General features: G+C 34.5%; 1 protein-coding gene and 1 long non-coding RNA gene across 5 annotated transcripts in view; one reads left to right on the top strand and one right to left on the bottom strand.

The window, feature by feature from the left end:
- SEMA3A (semaphorin 3A) overlaps positions 1-20,051 on the top strand; it is a 511,012-nt gene that overhangs the window by 367,010 nt on the left and 123,951 nt on the right. The gene's annotated exons all lie outside the window — the stretch shown is intronic.
- LOC132495713 (uncharacterized) overlaps positions 5,738-20,051 on the bottom strand; it is a 70,039-nt gene continuing 55,725 nt past the window's right edge. The window contains exons 3-6 of the long non-coding RNA XR_009533331.1: positions 16,107-16,225; positions 11,131-11,193; positions 9,654-9,894; positions 5,738-5,857 (exon numbers count right to left, since the gene is read on the bottom strand). This is a non-coding gene — a long non-coding RNA (uncharacterized LOC132495713). The remainder of the gene's footprint in view (positions 5,858-9,653; positions 9,895-11,130; positions 11,194-16,106; positions 16,226-20,051) is intronic.

The following is a 20,051-nucleotide window of genomic DNA, read 5'->3' as shown; positions in this document are numbered from 1 at the left end:
AGGTTCCTCATGGCTCTCAGCTGCTCCAGGCTTACCAATGTAGTCAATTTGGACGTGATGCAAGCTGGGGAAATAGAAAGAGCAAAGGCTGGTGCTGTGAATCAGCGTGAGGTGATGAGCATATAGCACTGAAGTGAAAAGGAAAGACATAATGAGAAAACCAGAAGTTCTGGAATAAAGGTTTTATTTATTAAATAGATTTGGGGAATACTAGGAGATAATGGAGGCTTAACATTTATATCTAGGGCTCTTCAGCTTTGTAGCTGCAATTCTGTTCAACTGCTACAATCAATGCCCAAGTGATCTTGGAAGCAATTTGTATTCAGAAGCAATTTATATTCAATAGAGATAAAATTGACTTTAATAAAAATATAAGAAACATTTTTCCTAAGCAAGGTTCTCACAATAATGGTGAGGAACTTAAACACAAATGTCTGCCCTCAAAGATTTAACGTATACATAAGTATGTAACTTCAACATGATGAAACATCAGTAATGATAACAACTATACTCCAAACAACTAGTATTTACTAAGCAATAATTATGCTCTGTACTGGCTGCTTTGAATGTATTACCTTACTCAGTGTTCACAAAATCTGATGAGGTAGGCACTCTTCACATCCTCACTGTACTGATGAATAATTAAGGGTTTCATAGGTATTTTATAATGGGCCTGAGGCAATCTTGCTATTCATTGGTTTATGTCTGAGTGGAGAACCTGCTCCTTTAAAAGGAAGTACCAGCCCGGTACAGAGCAAGAGAAGGGTTAAAATCACTAATTCTGGGCTTCCCTGGTGGCGCAGTGGTTGAGAGTCCTCCTGCCAATCTAGGGGACACGGGTTCATGCCCCGGTCCGGGAAGATCCCATATGCTGCGGAGCGGCTGGGCCCGTGAGCCATGGCCGCTGAGCCTGTGCATCCGGAGCCTGTGCTCTGCAACAGGAGAGGCCACAACAGTGAGAGGCCAGCGTACCGCAAAAAAAAAAAAAAAAAAAAAAAAAAAAAAATCACTAATTCTGATTTAGGGGATTAAGTCAGAGATTTTCTCATGTATTTATTTTATATTCCAAAAATACTTAACGTGTGCCTAGTTTGAACAAGGTGATGACTGTAAATAAGGGAACACTTGATGAAGTGAAGAAAGGCCATCACATTTAAGCTGAGTTTTGAAAAATGGGTGAAGTATTGATGGTTGTGGAGGATCCATTAGTAAGCCTAGAAGGATAGAATAGAAAAACAGAGACATTAAAGTCCACTGGGGAAATGGCAAATACCCCAGTGTGCATCTAGTACACTGATTTTCAAAAATGAGGCTGGAAAATTAGGATCAAGTTGAGTTTAGGGAAGCTAGCCAAGAGCTATACAAGATTTTAGGAAGAAACTACTAGTATTGCTATGATTGGTTCTGAAGCATGTTTTTGGTGTAAATCCGTGTGTGGAGGGGAGAATAGACATATAGGTACATCTATGTTGAGATTATGGCAAAAGTTGAGTAGTGTCACATGATGAGAACCTGGACTGATAATGAGGGAAAGATAGTACTGTTTAAAGTTCTCATAACAAACAATAAGAAAATAACATCTAAATTTCATAAACCACTAGATGACGTACACTGACATGATGATACTTTTTAAACTCCCCAGTGAAAAGATGGTTTCCCAATTGTCTGGGGACAATTAGATAAACATGTTTTGTAGCATACTGTGGCTTATGCACACTCAATTTTCACTCCTAAGTCTACAAATAAGCTGAATTTATACTGTGCATAAAACATTAAGCTACCATATGCAAAGTTATGTGAATTTCTCGCCCACAGTGAATCACAAAAACATGGTTTCTCCACACTTGTAAATCCAGAGAATGCTATTTTGTGTAATGCATATGTGAAAGCAATTCAAACATACTTCGTTTAAAAAATAAAAATAAGAAAACACAAATAACTAAACAAAAAAAACCCAAGATATATTGTACTTAGAAATAGTAATTTTTAAATGAAAAAAAATCCATGCTTTAATTTTAATTTCATTATTAGGTTATAGCTTTTACTGATTTTGTGAAACTTTTATGCAGATGATGTATCCAATGTATCCCTTGTTATTCTGCCCAATTTCCATCCTGCTGTAACTACTCTCCATGATTTTTTCATTAATTTTATTACTATTCATGACTCATCGTTGACATATTTGATGCTTTTATGACTATTATAGCATTTTGTATTTATAACCCTGTGATGCAGGTGTTATCTCCATTTTTCATTTTAGGGAACTATGTCTCAGAGAGAGTCAACAATCTACCTATCATCACACAACTAGTAAATTTGTTGTCATACCATCAATAACATACAACCTTCCTAGTGGCATCAATATTAGTCTCATATTGTACCAATATTGTAGCATGCTCATTGGTAGGATGCTGTCCCATGTGCGTTTTTTTGTTAGTTTTTTTTTTTACTGTGGTGAGGATACTTAACACAAGATCTGCTGTCCTGACAACTTTTTAGGTGCACAATTCTGTACTGTTTACAGGCACAGTGTTGTGCAGCTGATCGCTAGAACTTACTCATCTTGTATAACTGAAACTTTATACCCATTGAGCAGCAACTCCCCATTTTCCCCACCTCCAAGTCCTGACAGCGACCATTCTGTTCTCTGATTCTGTGAGTTTGACTGTTTTAGATTCCTCACATATCTGGAATCATGTAGCATTTGCCCTTCTGTGCCTGGCTTATTTTACCTAGCATAATATCCTTCAGGTTCATTGCAACAATATTCACAATAGTTAAGATAGGGAAACAGCCTACATGTCCATCAGCAGATGAATGGGTAAAGAAAATGTGTCAGATGCAATGAAATATGATTAGGCCTTAAAAAAGAAGGAAATCCTGCCATATTCAATAACATGCACTATGTGTTCATTGATACTCAGGTGTAAACACTCTCAAAATAGTGAATTTCAAGTAAAATGAATTACAACTTGCATTAGTAGGAACCTACTTAAAAGAAGCATTAAGTTCTTGGTGCTGAAAATGTGACAGTGACTGTCAACTTGGTAAAATGGCAGTGGCAAATTCATGACGTACTTTAAAAGGATATGATAATAATATAATCTGAAAGTCATGGTTCAATAAAAGAAGTGCTTGGATACCCACAAAACAGTTACTTTCTGTTTCTACTGATTCCCTCTCTGTGTAAGAAAGGTGTTGAACAAAAATAAACAAAACCTGCCTACTGGTATTTCCACTTAGACACACAGGAGAGTTCAAATATGTTTTACAATCAAAGAGAGTTGTGATTCTTATTTTATTTTTTTTTAAATTTATTTATTTATTTTTGGCTGTGTTGGGTCTTCACTGCTGTGTGCGGGCTTTCTCTAGTTGCGGTGAGCAGGGGCTACTCTTCGTTACGGTGTGTGGGCTTCTCATTGCGGTGGCTTCTCTTGTGGAGCACAGGCTCTAGGCACGTGGGCTTCAGTAGTTGTGGCACGTGGGCTCAGTAGTTGTGGCTCACAGGCTCTGGAGCGCAGGCTCAGTAGTTGTGGCGCATGGGCTTAGTTGCTCCACGGCATGTGGGATCTTCTCGGACCAGGGCTTGAACCCATGCCCCCTTCATTGGCTGACGGATTCTTAAGCATTGTGCCACCAGGGAAGCCCAGGAGTTGTGACTCTTTTTTACGCAAAAAGGATAACCAGAATCTGTAGCATTAACATATAGAAATATATTTGAAATAGATTTCTTAAAATATTTTAAAAATTAATGTTTCCCAATTCTCAAAGTAAGTTTAGCAATGAAACATGCCCTTTTACTATTTCTCAATATTTTGATCACGTAATAAATATTTCAGGAAGACAGAAGAATCTGGATATTACTATACATAGAATTTTAGATTATCTAATAAACAGAAAACACTTAATTTTACATGGCACACAAATTATCAAATAACAGAAAATTGGTATAGTCTTTATTTCATTTTCCTTAATGTAAATAGACCTTATCAAGCTATCTCTGTCTGTGAAGATATTGAAATATTAACATATTTTTTAAAAAGCTACATTTTTACTCAAAATTAATTTTGTACTTATGAGTCTTTAGAGTTTCCAGCTAGAATAAATGTATTTGGATAAATATATATTTATGTGAAAGGACATCTTTTAATCATTGCCTCAAAAATTGAATGACATAGGCTTTCAGCTTTCACTTAACACAATTATTTCTATCTTTGCCTATTTTACTCAGATACTTTAGTAATTTCAATCCATTCCTATAGAAATGATAGAAAATTTTATATTAGTACCTGAGTACAGTTTTGAGATTTGTATGTTTACATGCAGGAAATATATTGTTTCAGATTGTCAGAAATCAAACCACATAGAATGACTACTTTCCATTTTTATTTTATTTTATTTTTCCAGTCTGCCGTTTTAATTCGATTGTGCATCTCCGGCCACTGAAAGCAATCTCAGGAATTGCTGAGTGGTTAAAAAGGGAGTCAAATGGGATCTAAAATCAATTCACAGGTCTGTCACTGATTCATTGTGTGACTTTTGCTGCCACTGAAATGACATTAAACTGGTCTCCTCAACATTTTTATACCTCAGGATTTCTCTTGTGATAAATAAATACCTATCTAATATGCAATATGGATATATACTTTAAAAAGTAGGTGATGATGAAGAACTACAAGACTAGCTTCTGTTTTAACAAGTTACCTCACTTGAGATTACCACAGAGCTTTATACAGAGGCTAAAAGTCTGGATATTTCTAGTGTTGCAAATGGGGTTTTGTATACATGCCAGGGTTCAAGCTCCTTTTAAGTGCTTTTATCCTGGCAAACTTTTCTTCTTTTGATTTATATTTTGTTGGCATTTAATAGCTGTTGTACCACATATTTAAATTAACCTGGAAAAGATGGATGTTTAGTGTCCTGTATCGACTTGCCCTTTGCTGGCCTAAATCTTGGAGGCAAATGGAAGATTTGCAGGGAGGAACACCTATTCTCTGTATTATTATGTCATGCTAGATGGCAGTCCTAGGTACTACCTTAACACTACATCACATTTTTGCAAATTTTTCCTAACAACAGTATGGAATTTTTAAACGTTCATGCTAAGATTGCACAGTCTCTTAGACATATATGAATTTTTTTCTAGAATAAGATGTAATAAGTTATCTGACAGAGGAATAGAAAAATATTATGCCATTGATAAGCAAAATATTTCCATTTTTGCCATACAAACGACCAGAAAACTAGATGTGAACTGACACCCCTTTGTTCATAAATTCATCAGAGGCAATCAATAGCTTCCAGTCTCCTTTTCTTTTTTTTTTTTTTTCTTTGCGGTACGCGGGCCTCTCACTGTTGTGGCCTCTCCCGTTGTGGAGCATAGGCTCCGGACACACAGGCTCAGCAGCCATGGCTCACGGGCCCAGCCGCTCCGTGGCATGTGGGATCTTCCTGGACCGGGGCACGAACCCGTGTCCCCTCCATTGGCAGGCGGACTCTCAACCACTGCGCCACCAGGGAAGCCCTCCTTTTTTAAAAAATAAATTTATTTGTTTTATTTATTTACTTTTGGCTGCGTTCGGTCTTCATTGCTACGCGTGGGCTTTTCTCTAGTTGCAGAGAGCAGGGGATACTCTTTGCTGCGGTGTGCACGCTTCTCATTGCCGTGGCTTCTTCTGTTGCAGAGCACAGGCTCTAGGTGTGCAGGCTTCAGTAGTTGTGGTGCACAGGCTTAGTTGCTCCGCGGTGTGTGGGATCTTCCTGGACCAGGGCTCGAACCCGTGTCCCCTGCATTGGCAGGTGGATTCTCAACCACTGCGCCACCAGAGAAGCCCTCCAGTCTCTTGATTAAAATCAACTTAAGGTAAAATGAGAAAACAAAATGAAATGATGTGTTTGCCACATGGATGACAAAAATGTAATCCCATTCACTTTTCTACCTTATGCTACTCAGAGTCTGAAATTTTTAATAAGGTCCTAAGAAAGAAATGAAAAGTACTTTTCACCTGTGCTGCTAAGAAAAATATTTTGATCTGGAAGATTTTAGTACAAAAAATTAGGTTGGAAGATTTGATATACACAGGACTACTGAAGCCCAATACCATCCTAAGCAGAAAGCTCAGCAATGTTTGATATCTTACTTTTTTTTTGATATCTTTTTAAGAAATGGTGTGTCCAGAGTTAACCTGTGACCACAGTTTCCATGAATTTTTGCTTAAAAATATATGTTTATAAAATACTATATCTTACAGTTACTGCATAGCTCCTCTAATTCCTATCCTTCATTTCATAATATAGGAAATTTAAACTCAGATTGCTTAAATAGTATTCTCAAATCCCATGGCTACTTAGTGGTAAAAGCTGAACTTAAACTCAGCTCTCCTGACAGCCAATTCAGAGTTCTTTCCATTGCACTACACTGCCTTCACTCTCACTATCAAACATGGAAAAGGACGTTAAAGGCACAATTTTTCATTTACATCAAACTGTGTATAAGTTTTATTAAAATAAAGTGAATAAGTAAATAACATTAGATAATTACTTTTAAAATATAGTTTTACTTTATTTCTCCATGCATTCATGGTCTGATTATAAACTATATAATGTAATGTCAGGGAAAAATTGTATGATTTCTTTTACAAAATAATATTTCCTTATTCAAAATGAGTCATTTGTTTCTTCAAAATAGATAAAATTTGAATGTTGTTTCAATACTTCATACTATTTTCCTTTATTCTCATTAAGGTAGCTAGATTAAAGATGATTTCTATTAGTTGAAACAGTCAACATGTATCAAATATTATCAAAGAAAATAATTGAAACATTAGGAAGGCAACCTGAACACTGTGAACACCAGAATCATGCAAAATTTCACCCACACACCTCTGCATACAATGGACAAGAACGACTAAACTCTTTGATCTCTCCTGGACGACATGAAAGAGTAAAAGGGGGAAAAAAAGCAGCGTCTGTTAGAAAAAGGGTTTAATGAACAGGGTGGAGACCAGCTGAGTGTTGACATAGAGCATGAGAGAAGAAAAAGAATGCAGAAACAAATTTATAGTCATAGACTTCAATAGATCCAAAGAAAGTCTGATTTAGAAAAAAGATATTAAACTAAATGCAGTTTGATTTATATGTAAAGTATTTATAATTCCTGTAGTGAGTTCTCTACAAATGTTTTCAATAGGAAATATATATATATTACATATGTATATAACTTTTATATATAAAACTATATATTATATATTATTATATATGTGTGTGTTTATAACCATAGTGATGACAACATCTTAGACAAAAATGTGAAGGTGTAATATAAGGAATGTCAGTTTAAACTGCCTGAAAATATATTTGTAAATATAAATTTTAGTCTGTTTTTCATTTAACTTAAGGAAGTTGTGGGAAAAGTGGGTGTTTTGAAATGGATCAATTCTATAGGGATAGAATTTGCCTAGGCGTTGTCCATCATTCAACTGTTGCAACTATCCAAAGCAAAAATATTTTATCGGTACTCTGTAAATTTGGGCGACTTTTAGGCTTGTGAGTTTTTGTATCCCAAAGGGTGGTGGTGATGGTTTTTCTTTTTTATGATTGGCATCATATGCTGTTATAAGTATAGATTCTGCTATCATGTGATTTAGTATTTTCTAGGATTCTGACTGTTACACCAGCCGTTCCCAACCTTATGTCTGGCAGATGACATGTACCTATGTGACATTCTCTCCTGGGCACACCCATCATTATATGCATAAGAATATTCTGAAATATGAGCAGCTAAAAATAATGACATCAGAGCCTTAACTTTGAAAAATAATGACATAAGAGCCTTAAGTTTGAACTGGCCATAGTTTCTTTAAAATAATAATAAAGTAAAAAGAAAACTATTGAAAATGTACACATTTAAGTTCAGGGAAGGAAGCCATGTTTGAGGTTAGAGAAAGTGAATCATGGGCAAAAATGACAAGAAGCCATGATCTTAGATGTGTGAGAAAGTATTTAGGAAATATGAAAAGAAAGATATTTGCCTCTAAGATCATGCCTGTAGGTAATAGACTAAGTGGACTCTTCTGCTGGACACCAGACAAGTTGTGTAAAGGTCACCATGACTACAGTTCTACTTGGTGCAACAATGCTGTTAACTCAGATCCTGCCCCCTGCCTGCTGCTCACCACTTGGCCTGTCCAATCAGGTTATCACACTGAAGCCAGATCAATCTTCTCAGGAAGCAAACAGTAGCCTATCGCCTCTGTTTAAAGATAGCAACTAGGAAAATCTACTTTTTGGTCTTGGTCCTTTCTATCTCGGAATCCTTTTCTGGACCTTTATCCCCTTACCCTCTACTAACATTCTGGACTTCCTTTTCTTTTTCTGGTTCCTTTAATTCCCTGTCTCTTTTCTTTTAGGTCTTTGCACTTATTGTGCCTATTCCTTGGATCCCTTGGATATTTGCTTTAATAAATCAACCTCATCCTTCTGATTCCCAACTCAAGCATTACTTTCTTAGAGCAAGTTTCCATCACTTCTCTTGTATTGTAGATAATACTACTATTATATGTGCTGTCATAGCAACACAGGTGAAAAGGCAGACAAATAAATAGATGCATATATTGTGTTAAGTCCTATAATAGGGATTAGAGAAATTTATCTGAACTAGGATATATATTTGCAGGAAGGATTCACATTATAAACTCTGAACTGCTAAGGGTAATTTCTTCATCTCTCAAGGGTTAACTGTGATTAACAATTGTGATTCTTTTGTGCAAAAAGCCACAGGGTGTAGATCAGAATGAGGACCTGAAATAAAGATCCCCAGCCAGTTTGAACCCTTGAATAACACCAAATAGTCTCTTTTTTAAAATGTGGGTACTCCATATTTTAATACAAGCCATTTTATAAATTTGACATATATCCCCATTTTCATGTCAGGAATAATCCATATCAATTAACATACAAGTATGCTGAAATTTTAGCACTTTGGATTCTTTTTGTCATTGGTATAATTGTTTTATCTCTCATACGCATAAGACCCTAAGCAGAGAACAGATTTAAGTACAATTTTCACTGTAACATTTGATCTGCAGTTGAAAGTTATTCTGCTGTCAGGGCCCTTATGTAGCAAGTCAGAAAAGAAGTAGATGAAGGATACACATGACTAAACTTAAAGGAGGGAAGGGGGCCTAAGAGAAGAAAGGATTGAAGTAATATGCCTCCAAATCCATTTTGTTAAAATAGGTTGAGCTAACAGTGGAATTTATTGCATAATAACAGTAATGATAATACCATATCTATTAATTTTTATTTTGGGCCCTTTGTTTAAAATAGAATAGAAATTCTTTGCAGATTTCAGTGCTCTGAATCAAGTATGACACTTACGATTCTGTGAGTGCTGTCACTTGTAATGTAACATAACGTTTATGTTGACGTCTACATTTCTGTCCTGAAGACTAACACAGAGGAAGCAATAAATATATTTAGCAATGTAATGTTCAGCAGCAGCTTTTCCTGGCAGTGTAGGGAAGTGGGAGTTTTAAGGTGAGAGGGCCAAAGGGACAAGGGGAGGGCAAAGGCAGAAATATATTCACACTAACATTAAAAAGGCAGAAATACGTTCACACTAACATTAAAAAGATAATAACTGAAGGTAGCATTACCAGAAAACTACGCTCCATTGTTTGAGTTTCGAATTAAAGCTCTCTGAGGATAAAGGCAAATTCTATTTTGGTCAGAGAATTGCCTTTCATCTCCCCCCATCAGGATGTAATTGGCAGGAGGCGACACAACCTGCTTAACGATCAGGTATTTCAGAGGTTCCCAGTTGACAGGCAGCAAGATTCCCTTGACTCTCCTTAAATGCCTTTTTTTTCCTCTTTGTGAGCAGCATGTATCTGGCATCTGTAAAACATTAATTCACTAATATTCTCAGAGAGTAGACCGTGGGTTGACAAGAATTCCAACTTTAGAATTTAGCAGAGTGTACAAAGTTATGAAAAAATGTGGCCTACATGTCTATCTCTTGGGAAAAATGAGACATTGTAATATTATGGCATTTAATTGTGTTCATAATATACTGATTTAAATTCTAGAGAAATCATCTCAGAATTCTGTAATGTTTGGCAGGTTAGAAAAAAAGAACATTATAATAAAAATCACTGCCTATTTTTGACAAACTGAAAATGACAGACTCTTCTTAGTTATTAATAGATCAATAAATTTCTGGATATTCATTGTGAGGAAAGTATGAAGATATTGCCCAAAACATGGAGTCAAAGTAAAGCAGTTTTCCCTAAGCCTGACTGACTTTTTAGAAACCACTTTGGATTAACCATAGTGTTAGCTAGATTAAGGTTTAATTTTATCATTTTACCTCAAAGGGATATTGTGATCAAATGTGTTTTACCTAGTAAGGCATTCTGCCTAATAGATTCTGAATTGTACCAGTAAATACTACTTATTCTAATTCTCCTCCCATTTCCCCGGCCCAACACTCTGATGATAGGTGTGTACTTTCAGTTTGGAGTTTTTTTATTCAGATTAGATCTGAAATATAAAACATTTTGTGTAAAAGCATACTCTTTTTATCAGTCTACACAGTTTTCTACAGCACACAGTGTGACATACTTCAGACATTTGTTAAGTTAAAAATGAATAACCACTAGTAGCATAATTATTATGACATTAAAAGTATCAACTTTAAATATTCTTATTTTTAATAGGAAAACAATCAGTTAATATCGTGCATTCAGTCCCACTTCGATTTATTTTCTTGGCTTCTAGGTGTAAGCTTAAATTCTATTTTGCATTTATTTGTTCAACTCTGTGTTGTGTGATTCCTTTTCTTTGCATTTGGGTTAAATCTTTCCTCCTTGCAGAGAAAACATGCTATTGCCATGCTATAGGCTATTTCTGCGCATATTTAGGCAAATCATCTGCAAACATTGTGTTACCTGTCCATTGTTTAAGGAGCAGATGTTAAAGCATACATGTTTCAAGAATAGATTTAGCAACCGTTAGTACTCTGATTGTCAAATTCCTAAGTTTTTATTAAACACACATGTTGATTTTTTCCTATGAGATAGTCCAACTGACTTATCCCCTGAACTTCCATGGTTTTACTTTTAAAGTTCTTACCAAGTTCTTTCCAAATCAAATTTTAAATCCAAGAAGTGCGTGCACTCACACCTCCACTGTAATCTAAAAAGTAAAAACAGTCTTTTATAATATTGGTATTATTTTATTACCCAGAGAATATATGAGATCAAACTTCAAAATCTTTCAAATATTCACAAACATAATTCTCTTGTTTATTTCTTATAATAGGACAGATCTAACTTCAAATCCTTCCTAATATTATAATAATGAGCTTTACAAATATATTGTCCTAAGAATGAATGTTTTAAATGTCTTATTTATTTAGTCTCTATATATCTGTTAAATATTTCAAGCTTATACAGCAATTTTGCATCATCAGTACATTTCATAACCTTTAAAACTTAGTTTGATAACACAGAAGGTTTCCTTGCTACTTCATAAATCTAGGTATTTAAAGTAATACCCAGTATACTTAAACTATGAGTTTGTATTATAATAGTTTTATGTATAAGATAAATATATATAAATATATATACCACCCTTTAGAAGCTGCATAATTATTTCTAAAAAAGTACTCATTTGTAAAATGAGCCCTATAATGAATTTACCATAAGAAATGTTAATAACTACTTTGAAGGAATGACTATGTTTCATCAGATATATAGGTATTTTGAAATTATAACTTTATGTGATTTAGATATGTATCATTTCTATGAAGTGATTGAAGGTTACAGACTGTTAAATGGTTATCTTTAAAACTATAATTGCACTAAATCAGTAATTTTAACCTCTATTTTTATCTATGAAATAATATTTGCAGTCTGGTATATGTCAAAATATCAATAGTTGACAAGTTTTTATAGATTTGTATATATGAAGTTAAAAATATTCTTGTTGAAGAATTTACAATCAATAAGGACTTGATTTATTTTTAAAAAGGCAAAATTTGTACCAGTTATACTAATAGCAACATGTGTAGCACATATTCTTCTGCCAGTGGAGTACCAAACTGATAGCTGAACTGAGGTCTTGAGATTTCTGTTCCTATTTAAGGGGAAGTATTTTGCACTACTAGGAAAACGTGTTGCAAAGTGGTGCTTGAGATGAGTGTTTACATATAATTTTTCACCAAATGGTATTTTTTTCCCCTAAAAGCTCTAAATTGACTCATCATTGGGTCTTAGGAGAATTATTACTTCAGTGCCTCTTTTACTCTTAGTATAAGCTCAAAAACTATGCAAATAACTTTAAATAACTTAAAAAAAACCCTTTCCATTGTTTGAAATCCTGAAAAAAATAAGTAGCATGTAAGAACATTTAGAGCAGCAACGAAGACTTCTCACCAGCAAAAGAATAATTCTATCTTATTTACTTTTAAATTCTCAAGCTAATATTTCGTATTATAGTGGTTTTCATCTTGTTGGACAGGAAGTTGGGAAAAATGAGTAGGATGGTGCATTTCATATCATTTTTCTAAGTATGTCAAATTTTATAGTCAAAGGATAATAAAATATTCTATTATCTTTAAATAGATATGAAAAATGTCTTCATAATCAGTCAGCATAAAACTCACAGAATACCACTTGTGCCATAGTATGATAGTGGTAAATAAAATTGAACTAAGGAATCCTGCCTTAAATAACTTAGAATTTACTTAGAGACATGACATAAAATTGTCAAAGTCAAAAAACATATTTTCAACAGACAGTTTTTTGGTGCTCATTTTATGATGATACCAACTTCATGGATTTATATAGTTGAAAGATAAATTTAACATGTTTTCTGTCCTCAGGACTGCAAGGGCATTTGGGAAAGAAATCATTTTTAACATACAACAATGGCCAGTTATATACAGTTATGTAGAAGGTGTCATGGAAGCCCCTATTTTGGAGTATCTAGTTTTGCCTAAGAATCTTTAAGCTAGTTCCAAAGCAGGTCAAGACAAGAATAGAGACATTTCAGAAAATGGGAAGGACCTTGCAAGGCACAGAGGAACAAGATTAAGACAAAATGCAGAAACGTAGAGGAAGGCAAATGCTAGTAAAAGAATATAATACAATGCAGTAGATTTTCAGAGAACAGAGGTCAGTGGTAATGAAGTGTTCATGAAAGATTTCAAGAGGATAGTAATAACAGTGCTACCAGTAAAACAATAATAATAAACTACTATTTTGAGTTACTCCTGAACACTTTTCTGTATAACTTCTGTTTATCTCCCAGATCTCCACTGAGATGCCCGTCTCTAAGGGAAGCCTTCTCTGGCTACTTCATTCCCAGTCCCCACCTAAGTAAAGTCACCCTTGTATTTTTAATATATTGTCTTTAGAAACATACATTAAAATTGCATATATATTGTATATGTGTGTGTATACATATATACATACATATATAAATAGGGAATACAGACATATGTTTAATGTCTGTATCCCCTATAACACTATAAACGCCAGAACACTGCTACTGTGTCTGTCTTATCTAGCTTTGCAACCACAGTGTCTGTCTTATCTAGCTTTGCAACCACAGCTCCTGGCATGAGGTAGGATCATTGAAAATTAATGATTACATGTCCAAACACTGTGCCAAGTAGTTATCTTAGTTCATCACTCCAACAGTCGAACTAGGCAGATGGAATTTATTTCCATGTTATAATGAGAAGAATGGGAATTAGAGGGGTTCATTGATCTAGGGAATTCCAGATCACGTTTTGAACCCGGGTCTTTATAACTACTATAACCTCCTATTACAGTAGCTGTGGTAAGTTACTTGAAAGTGAATTCTGATAATGGCCTGCAAGAGTTTGGATAAAAGGATAGAACAAGGTAAATATTTTCACTACAAAAGGAAACCAGAAAAACAAAAGTCATGAAATTAATAGCAGATGCACTATTTTGGGGTATGGAGTGGGGGTAAGAAAATATGCTGAATAAGCCATTTTGCATATTAGAAAATAAGAAGAAATAGAGTGTTGGACCTTAGGATTAGGCCAAATTATGAGGAATCTTGAAAGAAAGTTATATATACGAAAAAGAAAGCTACTGAGGATGGCTGAATGGGAAATTAATATGAAGAAAGCAGGTTTTATACAGCTTTAAAGGGCTAGTGGAGCATGTGATAATGCAATTGGATAAAAAGGGACAGAGCATCAAAGAAATCTAGGAAGCTAAGCAGAAATCTAATCTTGATATTTTAATCCTATTGATGAAATCTAATTTTGAAAAACTGCAAACAGATTATCTTTTTTTACTGCATTAATTACCTAATACAAAAGGATGCAATCAGAAAAAGAAAAGCTTCTTCCAAGTTCAAAGAACATTTATAGCATTTCAGAAGAACATTCTGAAAACCCACTATTTCATAATAACTCTTAGAAATAGTTGCAATTTAAAGAAGCATGTCTAAGCATTTCTTTAACCAGGAACCTTTGTTAAGGCTATGATGAGTTCTTTTCATCCCCAAAACTTCAATGAACTATGTCAAAAAGCAAGAAAATGTGATTCTTTAAAAAAAAAAAAAAATTACACATTTTAGTTCAGCAAATTCATTCGTTTATTCATTCATTTATTTAGGAGTGATGTTCTGTTTCAGAAATTATACTTATACTGGAAGAACTAGGAAAATATAGAGAGATCAGCTTACAAGAATAGAGGGGAAAGAAAACAAATTATTAAATAGAGTTTTATGGATTCTGATTGAGGAATATGCACCAGGTGCCAGGGAACGGTTTGTATGTTAAAGGGTGGTAGACCATACAAGGTGGTTTGGAGAAGGTGAGGCCAGAAGCAGGGAAAACGTTGAATGTGGCTGCCAGGAGAGAAGAGATAAGGGCCTACATTTGGGTAGCTGCAGTGAGATAGATTCAAAATAAATGTTTAGTATATATAGAAGCTGAAGGTAAGAGAGGGAGAAATATAGGACAAATGCCTATCATAACAAAAATGAAGATGAACACAATAGAAAAAGAATTAAGTGATATAGAAGAGGTAGAAGCAAACTTTCCTCCATGTTCTGTGAGATAAATGCCTGTGAAGATGGTAGATGTGTTGTCTTCTAGAATGATATGCAGGTTCACTAAGGGGCTAAAGAAGGGAAACTGTGGTCCTACTGGAAAGTAAGTCAAGGTTAGTTGGTGGATGATGTGGATTGCCCTTAGTTTATTTTCTATATCAGAGACGGTGTGAATAATGAAACTGATAAAGTTTCCGACTTTCCTCTTGTGCTAGAAAGTTCTGAATCAAAACCGTGGCCCATCTTAAGCAGGTGTATTGATGAATGTAGTATCTCCTTTTAGCCCTGTTACTGACCCAGAGTAATATCAGCCCTATTGGCCTTTCTGCTTGCCACATCTTAATTTATGCTACTTTGTCATATCCTATGACACTCGAAATCTGTTCTGGAAAATATATGGTGTAAATGCATTTGTATTTATTTCTGTAGCACTGCGTGGATGATGGCTTAGGAGAAATAGATAATACATGTGGAAGACCAGTTAGATTATTGCATAGCCAACACTTTAACGGTAAAGGTAGAAGAAAAAAATATAAGAGCTTTTTTGGTTAAAGGATAAACAAATTGATAATTGATAGTTAGTAAAGAATACATGAAACTGATAAACGAAAGTATGTTCTGGGCTTTGAACATGTGTAATAATGATGATTTCATTGATAAGAGTTGGAACATCATTAGGAGAATTGGCTTGATTATAGGATCCTGGTGTTAAGAGAGAACTTACAGTGCTTGGTTTCCACTCTATCGAGGTTATGATTTGGATGAGACATCCACGCAGTATGTCACTTAGGCAGATATTAAGCTGAAGGGAAAAAAGGAGTAAAATGTAGACGAGGGAGTCGTGACAGTGAAGTTTTGAGTGATGATTAAGGGGAAATAAAATATAAAAAAGCCAAAGACTAAACTTTAATGAAAGTACTTTTGGTGAAGCTACATAAGAAATGATGAAGAAAGAGGAAATAGACAGGGGTAGAACAAACACAGAACAGAGTCAAAACAGAAAACCTTACCTTGTAATAGGCACTCAGAATTTCCATAGTGAATGAAAATGCCAAGGAACAACAACAACAAAAAGCCTTGGGAACACTCCAGGGGAGTTGAAACAAGAAAGTCATTGGCGTTAATGGCCCTGTAAGTAGAAGAGTGGGAATGGAATTCAGAACAAAATGTTAATGTGGAAGGGATCGTTGAGAACAAGGGATAAGAATAAAACAGTTTACATGTGAAATTTGGAATATGTGAAAGGAATCAAATTCAAGGCAGTGTCAGTCAACAAGAAAAACAAATTATGCAGCCAGCCAAATTTATCTTTATGTGTTTAAAATATATTTCCCAATTAATCCTTGGGAAAAAACAAAACTTATCTCTTTTTCTCAGGTCTATCATTTGTTACACAGGCCCCTGGTTATCATTTTGAACATGTGAAGAAACAAGTTAAGACAACTTGTGGTAGAACAAGATTAGAAATAATAGTTCCTTGTTCCCAGGAATTTTTCTCAGTATACAAACCACAACTTTTTTGGTATGAATTTTTACAATCGCACATTTCATGTAGCAATACCTGAACAGTTAAGCCTATCTTCTACCATAATACCTTGGCCATGAACACAATTATTGTGAATTCCAGCTCTGTTAATTATTAGTTGTACCCCCTGGAGCATAGGCATTCTCCTTAACTGTCAAGTGAATAAAATAATATCTGCCTCCTAGCAAGTTTGTGGGGAATATAAATATGATTTGAAAATAACAATAATAAATCTAATAGCAAAGAGTTTATATGGTCTAGTCACATAGGAGAAAACAGCCTTAGGTGAAAGTCAGAGTCACACAACTACAGAGCAGCAGAGCCTGGGCTCAAACCCAGGTGCTCTAATCCCAGAGACTGTGAAAGTAGCCGGCACAGGACTCACATCTTCCTATGTTCTCAACTTGTGCTGCTGTAATTTAATGCTAGTATCAGAGAGAGGGCAGGCAAAGGGGACTGTGGTAATAGTAATTGTAGTAGCCACATCAATACCAGCAGGCTTTGATGTTCACCCTTTGGTTCTGCAAAGTGATCACACAGAGCACCTACAATTTATAATAGCTCTAGGGGTAGGAAAACAGTAAAAACAGCATTGCTCTGGCCTCTTCCCTGATTCTGTGTGGCACCTATGTTTGGGCACTGAAGCAATTATAAAGTGCCAAACAACAACAAGATGGGGAAAATAAAACCAAAAACTTAGTGGAAGGTGAGCAGTCTGGTTTGATTATACATTCAAGGTTCAGTTGTACTTCCGTCTTCCAAAATATTGTATGTGTCAAAGCTTCGGACTCACAACAGTCATGTCTTCATGATAATCCACTCATATGTGTCTTTTCCATTTTGCCTCTTTTATTTTTAAAAATGCAAAGGGGATACAAAATAGAGGATGGCTTCATTTACTTTTAAAAGGTTAGAGAAGATACAAAAAGTTAGAGTAATATAAGGGTATACTTAAAATAAAATTAATTTTATGGTGTAAATAGCTCAACAAATTTATTTCATGTTTTCTAATTATTTTTTCTCTGTTAAATGTTATTGGAATTTTACCTACAAAAAATTCTAGTTTTCAAATTTTCCAATTGTGCTACAGTTTATAACTTTAGCACATGATTCAGAATATTCCTCAACTTAGTTCCTATCGTATTTTCTCCTTTCTTGATCTTGCAGCAGTTTTCCATTTCCATCTGTGTTCACTCACTGCCCTCATCTCAGCCCACCAGTTACTTTTTCCCCCCCAGAACAGTGTCTAAGAGTTTATGATCAGTTTCAAAGCTCTGTGTAATGTGATATCCTCCTACATCTATGCTCTGTGTAATGTGATATCCTCCTATATCTATGCTCTTTGTAATGTGATATCCTCCTACATCTTTGTTCTCATTTCCTAGACACCCCCTCTCATCCTCCCTTTGCTCCTCCTAAACTTCAATACAGTCCATTCGTGCAGTTAGCAAAAAAAAAAAAAAAAAAAAAAAAAATCCACATGTAGCATCCTCCCTCACTAATACTGACATATTCTTATCCTTTATTCTTAACATCCCTTGAGAAACCCACATGGTTAGGCATCACATTTCATAGGCATTTTTAGGTTTCAACATACTGTAACTTTATTTTTCCTAATGGCATTGTCTTTGACAATGTATAATATCAGTGAATAGTGAAAACCTCACAAGCAGGTTTCCAGAAGATTGGACAGTCTGTATCTATAAAGACAAAAGTAATTCACCTACTGTTGAGGACAGATTCCTACTTTATTTTGCTCATATTCAGAAATTTTGACTTAAGATATGGGATATATGAAGCAAATGGGTGCTGTGGCTTTTCATTAACCAGCTGGAAAGCTGCCTAGTTTTACATTTTTCCTTGCCATTTACCTTGGCATTAGCAAAATTTGAGTGTCTTCAAATAAGGAGGAGCTAGATTTCTAATACATTCCATATCTGGGAGCATAAATTTCAATGATAGGAGACTATGCTCAAATTCCAGAAATGTTTAAAAACCACAAAATAACTCTCTAAAAAAAAGTATCTTGCCTCTTTTGGGAGGACTTTTTTATAATACCACATAGATAAGCAACAGTTGTACTGCTAACTATTTAAGATACTAAATGAATTTTGCCCCCATATCCTTGATATTCCAAATTAGCTATGAGGCATTCTAAGCAAAATGGGTTTAGGGGATTATTTTATGATTTATGGAAAATTGGAATAACCAGATCGTGCCGTAAGCAATTTCATCTGAATTTTTATACATTTATTCTCAACTCACTGTCTCAATTCAACTATCCAGAGAGCTGATTGGTCCCTTTAGTGTTTCAGATTTTCTGAGTGAAAATTTATAAAGAAACATGTACAGAATTACAATTCATTAATCAGACATAATTTCCCTACTGTGTTATTTTATTATCTAACCTAATTTTAGGATTATTTTCAAATATAGTATAAATATCATTTATCTTATAGCTACTTGATCATTTATTCAAAATATGTACAATAATTTCAAAAACTGCCTTGAAACAATAACCAGGTCATCATTTTCCTGGTCTTTACGGTAATTTTTTTTTAAGCATTTTAAAGCATCAAAATAAATAAATAAATAACACTTAGGGACTTGAAAGAGATAAAGAAATTAAGAACTGTGGCAAAACTGTGAATGAGTCTATAAAATTAAATCTGACTCAGAAATCAAGCCATTAAATGTGTAACCAAATGAAATTTCATTGAAATGGTTGGTGGTTCTAAGCCTACTATATACCCACCACTTGTATGATCACTGATGCTCAGCCAAGGAGAAATCTGGACTTGAAACAGGCCAACAAAAATAAACATAAGATAATTAGTAATGGCACTTGAAATGTAGCTTGTATATAGAATAATGTCTTTTACAGAATTAACTATGGATTTAAGAATAAATGTTGTAACAGTAACACACAAAGGTGACCATGGAAAGAGGCAGAATTATTTGGTGGAAAGGTTCTAAAACTGAGATACTAAATAATCAGTTAATCTCTCTGAACTTCAGTGTTTTTATTTATTTTGATAGATTGCATAAAATAGTAATATTAATAAATCTAGACTATCTAGAGGCCATGGTTATCCCTTATTTGAGTCAGTCAACGTTTTGGTTTTATTTACATTTATTACATACAATACTAAAAAAGTATGTATTTTTAAATAAATGTAGTTTCAAATTATTATTTAGTTAATTACATTTGTATTTAGTTGATTATATTAGTAAATATCAGTAAAAATATACATACAGTAAATAGATATGGTGAACTATCTCTTATAAGGTAATCATAATTTAATGCCCTTCTATATAAATATAGAAAATCTTATCAGAAATTGGTTTATTTACCAAAATAATTTTAAGTGATTAGATTTCAGTCAAATTTGGACCTCCTTTGCATTTTGACATTCTTTATAAATGTTTT

The sequence above is a fragment of the Mesoplodon densirostris genome, chromosome 9 (assembly GCF_025265405.1).
Source record: "Mesoplodon densirostris isolate mMesDen1 chromosome 9, mMesDen1 primary haplotype, whole genome shotgun sequence".
In the NCBI taxonomy this organism is placed as follows: Eukaryota; Metazoa; Chordata; class Mammalia; order Artiodactyla; family Ziphiidae; genus Mesoplodon; species Mesoplodon densirostris.
The sequence above is the reverse complement of the archived record's forward strand: the minus strand, read 5'-3'. Positions and strand labels throughout refer to the sequence as shown.